Source organism: Heterocephalus glaber, unplaced genomic scaffold, assembly GCF_053883595.1.
Source record: "Heterocephalus glaber isolate CG9 unplaced genomic scaffold, H.glaber_assembly_v1.0 deba00000901, whole genome shotgun sequence".
Classification (NCBI taxonomy): Eukaryota; Metazoa; Chordata; class Mammalia; order Rodentia; family Bathyergidae; genus Heterocephalus; species Heterocephalus glaber.
Window position 1 is genome coordinate 12,585,950 of NW_028258171.1, and position 17,713 is coordinate 12,603,662.

The following is a 17,713-nucleotide window of genomic DNA, read 5'->3' on the forward strand; positions in this document are numbered from 1 at the left end:
GCAAAATTAACTACCAGTTTACTTTTGGACACCAAGTTCAATGTTAATAATCCTGCTTGACAGCCTGTTAAGAGCCTCCTGAGTGAGGAAGCGAAAGTATGTTTCTGTTTGCGTGCCAACTCCAAATGATTGATTGCCCATGACTGTCTAGGCGAGGGCAGTCTTGAGAAGGTGGTGAGGCCATTTTTTTGCTTTCTTAAAGAAAAAAAAGCCATAGTCAATTAGTGAAGTCTACCGTGGAAGAAAGATTAGTGGCACAAGTATAAATTATGTTGCATCAGTACTAAATTCAGAGCTACAATTTATTGCAAGCTTACTTTGTGCCAGACACTGGACTAAGCATGGTACATGTGCTATTCCCTCTGTCTTCTTGAATGTTTCTCCCATTGTAGGGCACAGTGGGTTTAAATAACTGGCCCAAGGTCACCAGCTAATAAGAGCCAGAGTGGGGACTTGAACCAAGGCCTCATGATGTAGATGTTCTGATGCAAAACACTGAGTGTATGGATTAGGGTTGGAGCTGAGGATCCATAGGCCAAGCTGTGGTCCGCTCACATGCGGCTGCGGGGTACCACCCAGGGCCCAGAGCCCTTCCTTACGTGTGGCCTCCCCGCAGGGTTCCTAGCTTGGAGATGTTGGCTCGTCCTCCATATCTGAGTCCACAAAAATTTAATAAACACCTACTTTGTGCCCAGGATCTGGGGATGCAGCAGAGAGAAAAATAGAGTTCCCTGACCTCAAGAAGCTTAAACTCAAATTGAGGGAGGCAGGCAGTGGACACATAACAAATGAGACAACTCCAGGCCTGGGAAAATGCTATAGAGAAGGGTAAAGTAGGTCACTGGGAGGGACTGAGTGGAGAAGTTATATGAGCCAAGGATGAAGGTCTCTGAGAAAGAGACCCCAAACATGGGAAAGAAGCAGCACTGGGAAACTATGGGGACAAGCACCCAGCAGAAGGAGGAGCACAATTCAAAGATGCCAACATCCAAGGACCTGCCACGTTTGAAAGAATAATCTGTTACCTGACAGTCCCCCATTGTTATTTTCAAGACCGAAGACACAGTTATACTTCAGTGACTGTCTAGGGTTCAGTTCTGCTGCATGAAACCACTGGATGGGGCTGCGGGTGTAGCTCAGTGAGGCACCACTTGGCTAGGGTAAGTAAGTGGGACCCTGGGTTCCATCCCCAGCCCTGGAAAAACAAATAATCGAGCAAAGAAACATAGAAACAACTAGCCTGGGCCTCTTAAAAATAGCAAAGCATAAAAGAGGTGAAAAAGAATTGTAATAATGACACAAATGATTTGGCTTCTCTTTTCTCCCTCCCATCCCCTAAATGTCTTACACCATAAGTCAGTGAGGGCTCACATATGCCCAAACCTTTGTGAACAATTCACCTACTTTGCTTAGAGAAGAATATGAGCTTACAGCATGTCTTTTAGAAAGTGTCTATTTATAATATAATGACTACACATTAACAAACAAGTAATATAGTATTTTTATTAACAGGACTTACAGAATTTATCTCTGTAGAGAGTAGATTAGAAAATTCAGGAAAAGCGGGTGTGTTTTCAAGAGTCTTGAAGTAGAGTGGATCTTCCTTGTTCTAACCACAGGATCACTGGGAATGGCTGTGGAGGAGAGGACGCCTCACATTAAGATGTGTAGTGAAATGACAGATGCTTTTTTTTTTTTTGATATGACCATAAATATTTTCATTGAATGTGAAAATACAGGGGCATAAAAAATAGTACCCATAGTTGTGGACATGTCTAAGACCTATTTCAAATTTTATGTTCCTTTATTAAAACACTAAATTGAGATGGACTAAGTCTTTTCTCATTCAAAACAAACCTTAAGGTAAGAGCAGTAATTTAGCTTCTCAAAGATCTTCAGTTTTCACCTCGCCTATGCTCTGCTTTCCTCTGCAGTTAAATGCTTCATCCACAGATGAAATGTGCATGAAGCCACGCAGTGGCTAATTTTATGCTTAAATCGGTCAACAAAGAAACCACCTGAAAAAATCCCCACCTCTTAATATCATTTAGAAGTACAAAATAAATTCTGCCATTAACAGAAAAGGAATGATCTGATCTACAGCAAGGACGTTAGTTAACAAATTAGCATTTGCCTTCTTCCTTTCTTTATAAACATGGGAAAGTCAATGACATCCAGATTATCCTGATGGATACTCATGAAAATATTTTTGCAAGGGCCAGCACCAGTGCCATGTGTGTCTGTAAAGCTGTCGGCTTTAACAGAGGCCTGACCCAGGAGCCATTTTAAACTTCTGCCTCTTTCTTACACACTTTCTTTAATTTAGGGTAAACACCAAGTACAACTTTGTGCCTTTAAACCTGAAATTTTTTGTTATCTACCGGGAAGAGAAAATGGTGCCAATTTTAAATTGTGATCCTATTGGCCTTCTTAAAACATGGTTTTATCAGTAATGTTTTTTAAATCATGGGTAGGTTTTGGATTCTACTGTCAGAACTCCAACTTGTTTTCATACTGATACTCAAATGTAGACTTACAACACATAAGAGAAAAAATTATAAAATTAATGTTACATCTAGTCACATGTAACTGTTAAAGTTGTCATCTGTTTATTCCAGTCACATGTAACTGTTAAAGTTTTCATCTGTTTATTCGTGGTAAGAAAGCACAAGCTTTCAGAACCGAGGAATGATGAGGAACTTTTTAAGGCTTCAAGCTGATGCATTTAAACTCCTGCTGTGGAAAGTGCCTGTGACACCCCACTCCAGAGGCTCCCACAAGAAAGCCTGCAGGCCCTAAAAATGGGCGGAATGTGGAAAGTAGCCTAACAAAAACGGGAAACTGCTTTGCCAGTAATGTGTCTTTACATTGCACGTGTCAGGCAGGTGGGAGGAGTGACTGTTCCATCCCCTTAACACATTCAGGATTTTTCTCAGTCGCTGTTTAGGGAAAGCACAGTTACCATCTTTCCATGTGGGAGGACACCGGAGACTACCGGTGGCCATCCAGGATGGAATTTAAAGGTCATTACTTCCTTCATTAATGAGCAAAACAACAGAGTCCAGAGAATGTGTCCCCTGTGGTGCTGGCTCTTGGTACCAAAGCTGCTTCCTTTTCACTGATAAAGGCTGTAGCTCTCTGCACATTTCCATTAAATTGACTTCATCCCCAGTAATTTTGTTACTAGTGAAGAACAAACCTCCTGGGCAGCAAGTTGGGAGGCAGTGAGGCCGGAAACACCTCTCCCTTACAGTCCAGCCCTTGGCCAGCCCAGACCCCTCTGGCTCCTCGTTGGAAGCTTTTCATCCTCTCCAAAGGGAAGGGCAAGTGTCCTATGCTTACTTTTGAAAGTAAGTGGAGGCCTTCACTATATTTCAAAGAGGTCACAACTGCAGAAAGAACCAGATTTTAAAATGCACGTTGCTGACCATAATTAGTGAGGTAATGAGAAAACTAAAGAACAAAGGTGAATTTACCTGGGAAATTTCCCATTGGCTTAAGTTTTGAGCCACTAAATAAAAGCTGCAAGCTGGTCACTAGTTTTTGGAATGAATTTTTAAGTTTATTGGTAAGAAATAGATTCCTACATAGATGCAGAAAGCACTTGAGTGTTTTGCTCAATTCAATTATGCGATTGTGTCTTTCAGTTAAAATTTTTTTTCTGCATGTTTAAGAATATGACTACAGAAAAAAATATTTTTGCTTGGCTTCTGTAGACATTCATGGACAGGATGCCTCAGTGAATTAAAAAGCTTGATTTCATAAAAGCAGTACATTAGATCCTTTAATCCTTAAAATGTTTCACAATGCTTCAAGGCAAAAACAAAAACCTTTCTAGAATAAAAGTAATAATTCTTATCTAAAGTAATTATCTTAGATTTTAAATGTAGCGTCAGTACCAAAAGTATTCAAAGATCTTGATTTAATAACACATTTTTTTAGGGCAATAATCATCTAGTATACAAAGACTGAATAGCACACTTTTTAGATAGTTATCTTCTTTTTTTAATATATGTGCTTTTAAATATATATATATGAACACAGATAGTTACTTTCTTCAAAAGTAACAGGAAGGTTATCTCAGGACGAGACATCATCTGGTTAAATGCAATGACAGATACACAGCCAGCACTGACTGATTCTTGAGCCTGCCCTTCCTTCTAGGCAGGAGAACGCGTTTCGGCATCCAGGCTGGGTAAGAGCAGATCTGCTGTCCACCACTGTGCACCAGTGAACTGCTCCCAAGGGGAAGTCACTACGGCCCAGGGGGAAGCCGTATGTAAGAGAAGCCGCCCCACTGTACTGCTTGAAAGTAGGAATCGCAGCATTCTGTGTGTTTTTGTTTACTGAGCTATTTTAAATTTCTAAGCCAATTTTGTTTCAGGAAATCCTATTACAACACAACTCAGATCTTGGGTTGCTTAAAAAATATTTCAAATTAAACTTCAGCAATATTATTTAAATACCACAGCTATACTATCTGAACCTTTTTTTATGTATTACTTTTAGTTAACGTGTTCTATTTAATAGTAAATGAAAGGGCCCATAAGTTTTGCGATTAAATTCAAGTTAAGTTGGTATTCTTCTCTAGGTACCAGCCACCCCCCAAAATATGTTGAACATAACTCCTCAGTCTACCCCTGGACATACTGACTACCATTTGGTGGCAAGTTTCCTAAAAGGCAGATTCTTCCCCTTCTTACTGACAGCCATGTGATGCTGGCGCAGAAGGTGTGTGTGTTAAAGGAGGTGCGGTAATTTGATACTTGCAAATGACCAGATGCACCAAAATCTAAGCATAGTTGTCCCTAAGAACATACGGCTTAATTGTTCATATCCTCCTGAAGAATCCTGCGACACGGCCATGAAGATGACAGCTTCTCCGTACAGGTACTACGCCAGGTTGGGAAGAGAAGAATCTCTGTGTGTGCCATGCCAGGAAAGACAGAACCCGTGAGCACTTCCACAGGTGAGTCGCCTCCGGCCACTTCCAGCCATGGATGAAATGGGCACAGGCTGCTCTGTCAGCAGAACAATTCCTCGCCTCCCTGCCCTTGCAAAGATCTTCAGTCTAAAATGGATTTTTCTTATTAAAACAACTCTTTGGTCATGACAAACAAAGATTTGAGGTTTTTTTTCATTGGGATCCCAGTACAAGGTTTTCTTTGTTTTCAATCTTTAAAAAATTAAGGAAGAAGAGGGCCGAGGATTTAGCTCAGTGGTTCCACCGCCTGCCTCCCAAGCATGAGGACCCGAGTTCGATCCCTGGTACCCCAAAAAAAGATTAAGGAAGAAGAGCAGAAAAACAGTTGGTTTCATTGAAGTGGAATGTAAATCTAAATGGTCCTCCTGAACTGAAAGGATTGAACCTTGCCATGAGTTCCAGCTTCTGTGAAAAGGGTTGCCACCTCCTCCTTGTTGGCTCTTGGCATCCAGAGGATCTTCTCCTTCGTCAAACTTCTTCCTCATTTCTGGATCCGAGAGGACTTCTTTAGCAGCTGCTATGTCAATGAATTTTTTCTCAGCTTTTTTCTTTTCTTCTTCATTCTGAAAGTTATCTGAGGGCCACTGCAGTGCTAATTTTCTGTATGCTTTAATAATTTCTTGCTTTTGGGCATTTCTTTTTACTTCCAAAATTTTATAATAATCTCGTTTCTGTGATTATTTCAATAGTCTTTGTGCTTTTTCTAGACCTTCCCAAATTGCTGATCATTTTCATTGTGTTCCTGAGCAGCGTCATAATCCTGAATAGCTTCATCATACATTTCTTCTATTAAATAGGCCTCTGTCCCATCTTTCAGAGCATTCAGATTGTCAGGTTCCATCTGACAAACTTCAGAACACACTCTAATAGTTTCCACAGGCTTCTCATCCTTAGAAAAGCAGTGGCAAATCCCTTCTTTTGAACGAAGTGTATATTCAGCAATGTTAGGCTCTGTTTTCATGACAGATTCATATTTGCTCGTGGCATCTGTGTATCTGCCATCTCTGATAAGCTCTTCAGCTGACTCAATCAGCTTATTAAGTCTCTTCACTAGTTTATAGTGTGCAAAACGCCTTTTATGATCCTGATCAAGTTTAAGACACTCACAAACTTCACGGAGGGACAGCTCATGGTCTACTAGTCGGTAGTGCAGTGTGCTGATTTTATAAAATGCCTCAGTATTATCATTCTTCAATTTTGATGCCGCTTTTAAGTCACTTATAGCTTGCCGAAGTTCCCCTTCTTTTATAAAACATTCAGTGCAATGTTCCCATAGTTCTGTATGCCAAACACAAACCTCAAAAATCTTATTGAGGAAGGTTATAGCAGCAGTATAATCTGCACTGTCAAAAGCATCAAGTGCTTGTGAACACAAACGCTGCATTTCATCAGACTTTATAAGCTGAGACTGGGCTTCCTTTTCTTCGTTTTCACTTGGATTAGTTTTAAGCACTTTTTAAAAATCATCTTCTGCTTCGTCAACTTTTCCTTGTTTGAGTAATAAGTGACCTCATTTAATCTTGCTGCAGTAAAATCCATCTTCAATTCAATTACTTTCATTAAGTCAGGAAGTGCTGCTTTTGATTTGCCCATAGCTAAAAAGACAGTAGCTCTCTGATAGTATGCAATATAATTATCAGGGTCACCATCTACTGCAGCATGAAATTGAGATAAAGCGTCAGCTAGCTGTCCAGCTGCAAGTAATTTCTTGCCCAATTCAAGATGTTCTCAACATCTGCATTTACTCCACATTCATTACCTTTGTACTGCAGGTCCACCAGGACCAGCAGGAAGGGGACACTGTGACCAGCCGGCTGGTCACGCAACCGGGGGCCACCATGTCCAAGAGCGGGATGTGAGGAGGATGAAGGTGCGTGGCTCAGCAGCTCGCATGGGCGCCCAGTGCAGCTCCGCCAGCCTGCAGTCGATGCCCAGGCCTGACTGACAGATGCTTTCTTAAGTGTTTTCTGATATTGGTTTGAAGTTGAGTTAAATTAGTCTATGTATTGTTTTAAATTAAAAGAATGTACATCTCTTTCATGATTACTACAAATAAAACAACTATTGGGTAAAAGCCTGAATTAACTTTTGCAAAGTGGCTCAATGAAGCTTCGTCCTGAGATAGAACCCCCTGGCATTGCTGTTTTTATCTGTGCTTATTTAAGGAGCATGTATCAAACATCAGTTGTATGGCCAGAAAAGGTTAAATTCCGAAGGAAATAAAATTATGAGCAGAGAAACCATTTTTTTTCTACTTTGAGAAATTTGCATTCCACTGAGGATACACATTAGAAAGAAGGAACAAACCTAAAGCAATTCAGGAAGCTCAGACTGTAGCTCAGATTGTATAGAGCACCGTAGGTCATCTTCACATACCATCCTTTTTTCACCCCCACACTGTTTTTTTTGAGGTAATTACTGATGTTATCTCCATTTTGCAGATGGGAAAACTGAGGTTTAGAGAGGTTAAATACCCAGGGCACGTGGTAAGGGGAGGGGAGAGGACGCTATTATATTTAAGAGCATGGACTCTGCGTCAGAGTTTTAGAACTTTGGTTCAAATTCTTATTAGTTTTGTAAACTTGGGCAAGCTCTTTACCACCTCTGGGCCTCAGGGTCTCCAAATGTAAGGTTAACAGTGGTGTTGACTCCCACCAAGTGTATGAAATGAGAAATGCGTTCAAGGTACACAGGGCTGAAACACAGTTTGCTCTCAGCAGCCTTTGGTTTGAGGAAGAGACAGTCAGGATTGGATCCTAGCATCTTCTGCCTTTCAGATGTGAGAGCTTGCATGCTGTGTGGACTCCAGAATCCCTCTATTTAGATTTAAAACATGGTTTATTTCCTTCTTACATATACAACCATCTGTTTATCTGCTCTGTAACTGTTTCTTCCTTTGTAAAATGGAGGCAACACAGTGGCTACCTCATGGTTTGATGTGAAGGTAAAGTGGTTTATTATATATGCAATACTTAGAACAAGGTTTATCACACAGTTAGCTCCCAAAAGGAATTCCCCAAAAAGAATGAAAAAGGGGGGTGCACCTGGGTAGGAAGGTTGCTTCCAAGCAGCACTGGTCACTTGTCCTGATGGAGCAAGCAAACGCCAATGGGAACCAAATCTGCACCTCCTGCTGATCATCCACCTCGCACAGTTGGAGGAGGCATTGCAGCTAGATTTGCACACCTACCTGCACCGCCTCTCTTGCACCTGTCAAAACTGCAGGGGCTGCTCAGCTACACATGAAAAGTCTAATTTGCAATAAAAATCATTTTCTTCCACATACAAATGTCCACACTTGAAGGTGGCAAAACACATTTGGGAATTCGCGGTCCTGGCGGGAGGCTATGAACTTGTTGGCTCCTTCTGTCAACAGGCATCACTGATGCCTGAGCGTTGTCATCACAGAGTTGCCTATTATCTGCCAAGCTGGAGTGAGAATTGGAAGGTTCTCTTACAGAGATGAAAGCTTTATGCAGCCCCAGATATAATGAAAAACCTCAGCCCTTGACTTGGTAAACTGGAAGACTTAGTCTCAGCATGCTCTTAGCTTCCTTTGGCTTCACAGCCCCAACAACCTTCCCCTTTTCACTTGTCCTTTCCTCCACTTTTATCTCCTTCCCCTCAGCCATCCAGTAGGGGCGGGAGCCAGGGATTTAGCACAGTGGTTTCGCTGCTTGCCGCACAAGTGCAAGGACCCGAGTTAGATCCTCGGTACCAAAAAAAAGAAAAAAATCTACTCCAATAGGGGCGGGAATCAGGTCAGCTTTCCTTGCCACTGTGTAAACATTTGGTATATTAAGTGACAGTTTATTACACTTTTATCAGGTGCTGCATACATGACTTTAGTTCTCAATCTGCCCCCCTCCCGCCCCTGAAGATTTGAAAATAGTCCTGCTTAGCCACAGACCCAGGAATTTAAGCTGTGATATTTCCCCTGAGTGTGTATAGAAAGCTTATCTTTCCTACTGGTCATCACAGAAGCTTTGGTTCTTGTAATAGGGAACCATATTTTAAAAGAATTGCTTACTTTTGGGGCAACTAGGAAGGGTCCAGTGTGACTCTGCTTCCTCATTTGTGAAGTGAATGGCTACCTCATGGGTAGATGGAAAGGTAAAGTGGTTTATCACATGTGCAAAGGTGTAGATTAAACAAGAAAGATGAGGAAGTAATAATAGGTCCAGAAATTAAATTCAATGAATATTGGTGAATTATTAATGTCATTCAAAATGGGTTTTGACTGGATAAGAAGTAGATAGATCACTGGCTTTAGAGTCAGATCCACGTGGGGTCAAATTCTAAGTCCATAGGTGGCTTTGGATGAGTTAATCTTTTTTAGAACCTTAACTTCCTCAGCTATAAAACCAGGGTGATGATACCTGCATTGCAGAGTGGTGAGGAGGGCTAAATAGGTTAACACAAGTGAAGTGCTTGGCTCATGGTTAGTACTGTTATATTTCCCTCTGTTTGAATCACACTTCTCTTTAATGGTCATTGAACGAGGCACTTTTTAATAATTTCAAGAATGACAACACGAAGGCAATTTTATTGTAAAAGAAACAACAGGCTCTTGCCATGTCGTTATAATTTACATCTAGATGTCCCGCAAGAGCCTCATGCACTCATAGACATTTTGGAAGGTGATTGGAAGATGGCAGCTTATAGTAGACTTGCTCTTTGGAGGCAGGGTCTGGTTGGAAGAGGCAGCTCACTAGGGGCGTGGCCTGGAAGGGTTTATCATCCTCTCTAGCTCCTCCCTTCATGCTATGCTTCCCTTCATGCTCTGCTTCCCTTCAGGCTCTGCTTCCCGTCTGCCCTGCCATGAGCAGCTCTCATCTACCATGCTCCTCTGCCATTTTGTCCTCCCTTAAAGCCAGGTGACTGTGGGACTGAGACCTCTACAAACTGTGAGCCCAAATAAACCTCTCCTCCTTTAAGTTGTGGGTGTCTGGTATTGTGTCCCAGCAGGGCGCAAGGTGACTAAGATGCGTGTCATACCCAGACAGGCAAGAAAACTATTTAAAATAAGAAAACAAAGGAGATTAGTGGAGCAAAATGATATATTTTTGACAGTGCCATTGTGCCATGGAGTAATTTGATTTTTGGCTCCCATAAGCACCTATTTCAATTAATTTTTGGGAAATTATTGCCAAAAAGCAAAAAGATTAAGTAAAATTAGCATTTTCAGCTTCTTAGAGAAAGCTCCTTTAGTATAGAGTATACTTGCCAGGAAAAATGAGTGTAGGTTTAGAATATGGATAATGACCAAAGGAGATCCAGGTTGGATTTAGGAAAGTAATTTAAACTTAGACCATTTTGCTTGGAAGATTTCCAGTTTCCACCATCAATTGATGGTGCTCAATGCCAAGGTCAACTATCTTGGAGAATAAATGATCCAGAAGTAGACATTGTTTTGTTGCTTTGTTAGAATAAGAAGGTCACAGTCACAGCCGTTCATTAGGATTCTAAGCATCATAAAAATTTTCTGAGGAATGTTGCCTTTCCATAGAGTGGCTTCAGGAATAGTAATTTTGAAATCAGCTCTCTTGAAGTTGTTTAATTAGGGCCGGGTATTTAGCTCAGTGGTTCCGATGCTTGCCTCGCAAGTGCAAGGACCCGAGTTCGATCCCCGGTACCAAAAAGAATAAATAAGTAAATAAACATCTTTAGTTGTTTAATTATAGGCAAAGGTATAAGTGACAATGGCAATTAATTTCACCATAGAAACACTATCAGACTTTAAAACAAAGATACATGTAATGAGAATTTAAGAACTATTACTCCTTTCTTTAGAGTTACTGAGGCTTCTTGCAACTTCTGCTGTGTCAGTGTTAGTAATAACATATGGAGAAATTATCAAGTTCTATCCATTAGGCAAATGTGATTTATCCTTTAGTTTCTCACCAAATGTCCTGGTGGTTTTCACAAAGGGAAATGAATTAGATGATTAATGGTACAGTTTGTTTTGCATTACCAAAAAGCAGAGTAACTGGCTTGAGAGCTTGTTTGCAAAAGATTTGTGAAGAGGCCTTCCATCTTCTGAGAATGAGTTATCTGGAGCAAGGATGACAGTCCTAATGCATCTCCTTTGTTTTGGAAAATTGAAGGCTGTTTAAAAAAATCCAGAATGCAAAGAAAAAATAGTTTATAGAAAAAGCATCAAGCAGAAAGAAAAGCTGGTAGATTTAAAAGTTAGGTATTAAAAACATTAATATTTGCATCTCCTCCTTTTAAATATGTATTGTCCATTAGCTTTTAAAATGTAATAGGTTAATTTAATTTTTGTCTTACAACATTGTATAAATGCCTGGAGCTTTTTCAAGATAATAGCAAAAGCATCTTCATCTAAATCTGAAAAACACCTGCACCCATTCATTCTTTTACCATGGATAATTAATGGCGATCCACTTCCTTTTCTTGTATTTGAAACCAGTTTTTTGTCAACTGGAGTTCTGAGACATTGATAAAACTGGGATAGGATGGAAGGAAAAAAACCCCACAGTTGGTGGCTTTAGGAAATCGTCAAAGGTTTTTCCTCTACTTTGCTTGTATTTGCTATCTTCCTAAGTCCTACACTGTTGAACATGATGTAGTTTGACCTCAGTAACACCAAACATTCCAAATACTGAATTCTCAAAACAGTCATTTTACAACCAACATGTAATATTTGAACCTTTTACTCTTCAAAAGGATATACGTGTATGTATGTATAAATGTATTTTGTTCTCTGTTGCAAATAATGGGGACAGATTATAGAAAAGTTAAAAAACAGAATTCTGAAGAAAATTTATGTCTACGAGAATAAAATTAAACTACCATATGGAAATTAGAATGTTCTGAACTTAATAGTACATTATATTTTAGAGTATTTTAAAAGATAGAAGTAAATGTTAATTAAAAGTAGCTCAGGAATATATATATATATATAACTTTAAAATATAGTAGCTTAAAACAATAACTACTTATTATTTCCCATAAATCTACAAGTTAATATGATGGTTCTGCTGATCTTCATTATGTTTGGCTGTGCAGTGTGTGGTCTAGGTTGGGGCTTACTCACTGGCTTGACCGCTGGCTGGTAGTGTGCTGATCGATGGTGACTTTGGTTGGGATGTCTGTGCTCTCCTCTGTGTGACTTATCTTCCAGCAGGCTGACATCAGCATGTTCTTATGGAATTTACAGGGGTCTGGGAGAGAGAACAGAAGTGTGCAGACTCTTCAGGTACATGTGCATGTGTGTTTGTGTGCGTGAGAGAAGTTTGCTACTTTCCTACTGACCAAAGCAGTCCAGAAACTGAAATCCTTCACACTAAAATCAGGAACAAGACAAGGATGTCCACTATCACCACTCCTGTTCAATATAGTTTTGGAAACATTAGCCACGACAATTAGACAAGAGAAAGAAATAAAAGGAATAAAGATAGGACTATATAGCAGTTTTGGAAGTATGGCCATTTTCACTATGTTGATCCTTCCTACCCAGGAACAAAGGATGTCTTTCCATTTTCTGATACCCTCTTCAATCTCTTTTTTCAGAGTGCTATAATTTTCAGAGTAGAGGTCTTGATTTCTTTTCTTAGGTTGATTCCTAGGTATTTCAGTTTTTTGAATGCTATTGTGAAAGGCGTTGTTTGCCCTATTTCTATCTCAGTGAGTCTGTTGTTCGTGTAGAGGAAAGCTATTGATTTTTGTGTGTTGACCTTGTATCCAGATACTCTACTGAATTTGGTTATTAAGTCTCAAAGACTTTTGGTGGAGTTCTTGAGGTCTTTGATATAGAGTATCATGTCATCTGCAAATAATAACAATTTAACTTCTTCATTTCCTATCTTTATTCCTTTTATTTCTTTCTCTTTTAGTGTGAAGGATTTCAGTTTTTGACCATTTAGTATGATACAAGCTGTTGGTTTTTCATAGATGGCTTTTATCAGATTGAGGTAGAGACCATCTATTCCAATTTTTTGTAAGATTTTTAATCATAAATGCATGATGGATTTTGTCAAATGCTTTTTCTGCATCTATGGAGATAATCATATGGTTTTTGTCCTTGGCTCTATTGATATAGTGTATTACATTGATTGATTTGCATATGTTGAACCATCCCTGGATCCCTGGGATGAATCCCACTTGGTCAGGGTGTATGATCTTGACGATCTTCTGCATTCTATTTGCCAGTATCTTAGTAAGAATTTTTGCATCTATGTTCATTAGTGAGATTGACCTATAGTTCTCTTTTTCGGTTGGGTCTTTCTCTGCTTTGGGGATCAAGGTGATACTTGCTTCCAGGAATGAATTGGGGAGTATTGCTTCCCTTTCAATTTCATTGAAGAGTTTAAACAGTAGTGGCAATAGTTTCTCTCTAAATGTCTTGTAGAATTCAGTAGTGAAGCCATCAGGACCCGGTCTTTTCTTGGTTGATAAATTTTTAATTATGTTTTCAATTTCATTGATTGATATTGGGTTGTTTAGAATTTTTAGGTCTTCATCCAACTTTGGTAATTCATACATGTCTAGGAATCTGTCCATTTCTTCTGTGTTTTCCATCTTATCGGCGTATAGGTTCTGGAAGTAGGTATTGATGATCCTCTGGATTTCTGCTGAGTCTGTTGTAAATTCACCCTTTTCATTCCTAATTACATGGATTTGGGCCTTTTCTTTCCTTTTTCTGACAAGGTTAGCTAAGGGTTTGTCAATTTTGTTGATTCTTTTGAAGAACCAACTCTTGGCTTCATTGATTTATTTTGTATTGTTTTCTTAGTCTCCATTGCATTGATTTCTCCTCTGATCTTGATAATTTCCCCCCTTGTATGAGCTTTGGGTTTGTCCTGCTCTTCTTTTTCTAGAAACTTGAGGTTCAGCATCAGGTTGTTTGATTGGGCTCATTCTGTTTTCCTAATATGCGTATTCACTGTTATGAATTTCCCTCCTAAGACTGCTTTCATTGTGTCCCATAGATTCCGATATGTTGTATTGTCATTATCATTTAATTGAAGGAACTGTCTGATTTCTTTAATTTCCTCTGTGACCCATTGGTTATTCAGAAGTGTGTTGTTCAATTTCCACGTGTTTATGAAATTTTTCAAGTTTCTTTTGCTATGGATCTCCAATTTCATCGCACTATGGTCTGATAATATACAGGGGATAACTTCAATTCCTTTGCACTTACTTAAACATGTTCTATGTGTGAGTATGTGGTCTATTTTGGAGAATGACCCATGTGCAGCTGAGAAGAATGTGTATTCTGATTTTGTGGGGTGGAAGACTCTGTAAACATCTGTTAAGTTCATTTGTTCAAGAGTTCGATTGAGTTCTAGTATTTCTTTACTTATTTTTAGTCTAGTTGATCTATCTATTTGTGACAGTGGGGTGTTGAGGTCCCCCACTACAATTGTATTAGTGCATATATGACTTTTCATGTCCATTAGTATTTGTTTTATATAGTTGGGTGCACTAGTGTTTGGTGCATAGATATTTATGATTGTCATCTCTTCCTCTTGGATTGTTCCCTTTACAAGGATGTAGTGTCCTTCTTCATCTCTCTTAATCAGTGTTGGTTTGAAATCTACTTGATCTGCCAAGAGGATAGCTACTCCTGCTTTTTATTGGGTTCCTGTCACATGGAGTATTGTTTTCCACCCTTTAACTTTCAGTCTATGGGTTTCCTTTTGAATTAAGTGTGTTTCTTGTATGCAGCATATTGTTGGATTTTGCTTCTTGACCCATTCTGCCAGTCTATTTCATTTGATTGGTGAGTTGAGACCATTAACATTGATGGTTATAACTGATATGTATTGACTTATCATTGTCATGACTTTTTCTTTTTGTTTGATTCTCCCCCTTTGCTTTTAATTTGTTGTTGTGCCCAGTGGATTCATTCTGCTGGGCTTCCTGGGGTTGTGATCCTCATTGTCTTTTCCTAGGGTATTGTCTAAAATTTTTTGGAGTGCTGCTTTGGTATTCATGAAATTTCTAAGATGCTCTTTGTCATGAAAGTACCTTATTTCAAGATCAATTTTGAAAGATAGTTTTGCAGGGTACATCAGTTTGGGTTGGAGGTTGTTTTCCTTTAGGGCTTGAAATACATCACTCCAAGCTCTTCTTGCCTTGAGGGTTTGCATTGAGAAGTCCGCTTTGACTCTGATGGGATTTCCTTTGTATGTGATTTGTTTCTTTTCTCTAACTGCTTGTAGAATTTTGTTCTTCTGTTGTGTTTCTGGAATCTTAACAATTATATGCCTATGTGTAGATTTTTTTTTGATCAAGGCTATTTGGAGTCCTATATGCCTCACTTATCTGTATGTCAAGTTCTTTTCCCCTGCTTGGGAAGTTTTCTGTCATCACTTCTGTGAACAGTTTTTTTATGTCATCTCCACTCTCTCCTGTTTCTTCATTGACTCCAATCAGTCTTATGTTATTCTTCTTTGCATCATCTAGCAGCTGCTGGATTGATTTCTCGTGGTCTCTTACAATTTTAAAGCAATTTTTCTTTTCCTGGTCACTAATTGCAATCTTGTCTTCTATATCTGAAATTCTGTCTTCACATTGGCTTATTCTGCTGTATAGACTTTTGATGGAGTTTTTAATCTCCTGGAAATCTGTTTGCATCTGTTTTATGGATTCCGTTTGTTTCCTATGTTGGGATTCTATCATGTTCCTCAGCTCCTCTATTTTTTTAATGTTTGTCCACTCTAGATTTATTAATGAAGTCTTGCACTATGGGCACAATCTCTGCCGTTATCTGAGAAATTATTTCTGATTTCATTTTTTTCCAGATCCTCTTTTGTTGCTAGTTCAGGGAGTCCAGGTTGTTGAGTATCAGAGTGTTCCATCTTGTCTCCCTTTGGGGTTGCTGTAGGTGATCTGGAAGTCTGGTTCTGAGGCTTGTTTTTCTGTCTTCTCATTTCAACAGTGGGGCAGGGGGTGCTGCTGGTGCCCACATGCCTCCTCTGTGCTGGGAGCTGTGGCACGCCTACCCAGAAGCCTCTTCTTGGCTGCAAACTATGGCTCACTGACCCAAATGCCTCCTTTGTACTGGGAGATGTGGCATGCCTACCCGGAAGCCTCCTGCACACTGGGAACTGTAGCTCTCTGACCCAGAAGCCTCCTCCATGCTGGGAGCAGTGGCATACCTACCTGGAAGCCTCCTCTGGGGTGGGAGCTGTGGCTTGCTGACCCAGAAGCCTTGTCTGTGCTGGGAGCCCTGGTACACTGACCTGGAAACCTCCTCCACACTGGGAGCCACGGCACACCTACCCGGGAGCCTCCTGTGGCTGGGAGCTTGGCTTCTTTAACTTTTAACCTTTATTTACTTTTATATTTTTCATGGTAGTATTTTTCCATCTTCCTCGAGAACCTTGAGACCTGGGAAAGTGACACAGAAGTTACAACATTTCAAAGGCATTAAAAGGGGAAACTTGTTGGGAATGAGAAATGATGCAACTGCTGTGGAGAAAAATTTAGTGGCTTCTCTAAAAGTTAAATGCATAATCATCACATGATTCAATGATTCTTGCCCTACTACATACCACAAGAAATTGAAAGCAGGGATTCAAATCGATACTTGCACACCACTCTTCTCAGCAACACAATTCACAGTAGCCAAAAGGTGGAAACAACCTGAATGTATATCAATGCATGAATGAATAAGCAAAATGTAGTCTATCCATATGATAGAATAGTTTTCAAGAATTGGGTGAAGTGGGGAGGGAGGGAAGGAAAAGGGGATGAAAAGAAGAACTAAGAAGTATTATGTACATGCACTAACTTCCCACAAGGAATGTAAACATTATGTGCTACACACGTACTAATAAACTAAAATTTTAAAAGACATAAAAAATAATGAGATTCTGACACATGCAACATGGATGAACCTTGAAGGCATTATGCTAAACAAAAATGCAAATATTACACGATTCTTCTTATATGTAGCACCTAGATTCAAATGCATAGCCATAGAAAGTAGAATGGTTATTGCTAAAGGCTGCAGGGAGGGAGAAATGGGGAGTTATTGGTTAATGAATATAGAATTTCTGCTTGGAATGATGAAAAAAGTTCTGGAGATAAATAATGGCTGCACAACATGGGGAATGTACCTCCTGCCACTGAACTTTGCATTAAAAATAGCTAAAATGGCACAATTCAAGTATGTATATTTTACCACTATTAACAATAGTGGACCGGCACTGAATCAGCCTGCTGTAGACAGGCAGGTCTGCAGATACTGTAGCAATGTCGCCAGTCACGTGGGATGCGCCGAATCAGCCCGCACCCCGGCAGCAATCCACTGGACCCCCCTACACACACTCCTCTGTACAGCCACCTGGTTCCACACTACAAAGACGCAGAGGACACCAGATCACCAGACCACTGTACTGGGTAAGTTGGAGTCATCTTCAACCCCCATCAGGACCCGGACTATCTTCAGGGAAAGGGCAGCTGGAACCTGCAATACAGCTCTGTAGAGTTCAACCCTACAGGAGGACAGGGAGCTCAACTTGGGACTTGAAGCCAGAAATCTGCCTGAATCTCATGGGTCTGTGACTAGCTTGCTGAGACTCATTGACTTATACCTGCACACTGCAACCCATGTTGTCTATTGTGACAGCAGAGACATACCCTGAAAGAGGCCCTTCATCTTTATGGTTATTTTTTATTCCCAAAATTAGTTTTATTATTTTGGTTTTTTTCTCTTTTCTTTTCTTTTGCTCCTCTTATCTTTAATTTTTTTTC

General features: G+C 39.9%; 1 pseudogene; it reads right to left on the reverse strand.

The window, feature by feature from the left end:
- Positions 1–5,096: 5,096 nt before the first annotated feature.
- On the reverse strand, positions 5,097–6,824 carry LOC101712080 (dnaJ homolog subfamily C member 3 pseudogene; annotated as a pseudogene).
- Between the last annotated feature and the right edge of the window lie 10,889 nt (positions 6,825–17,713).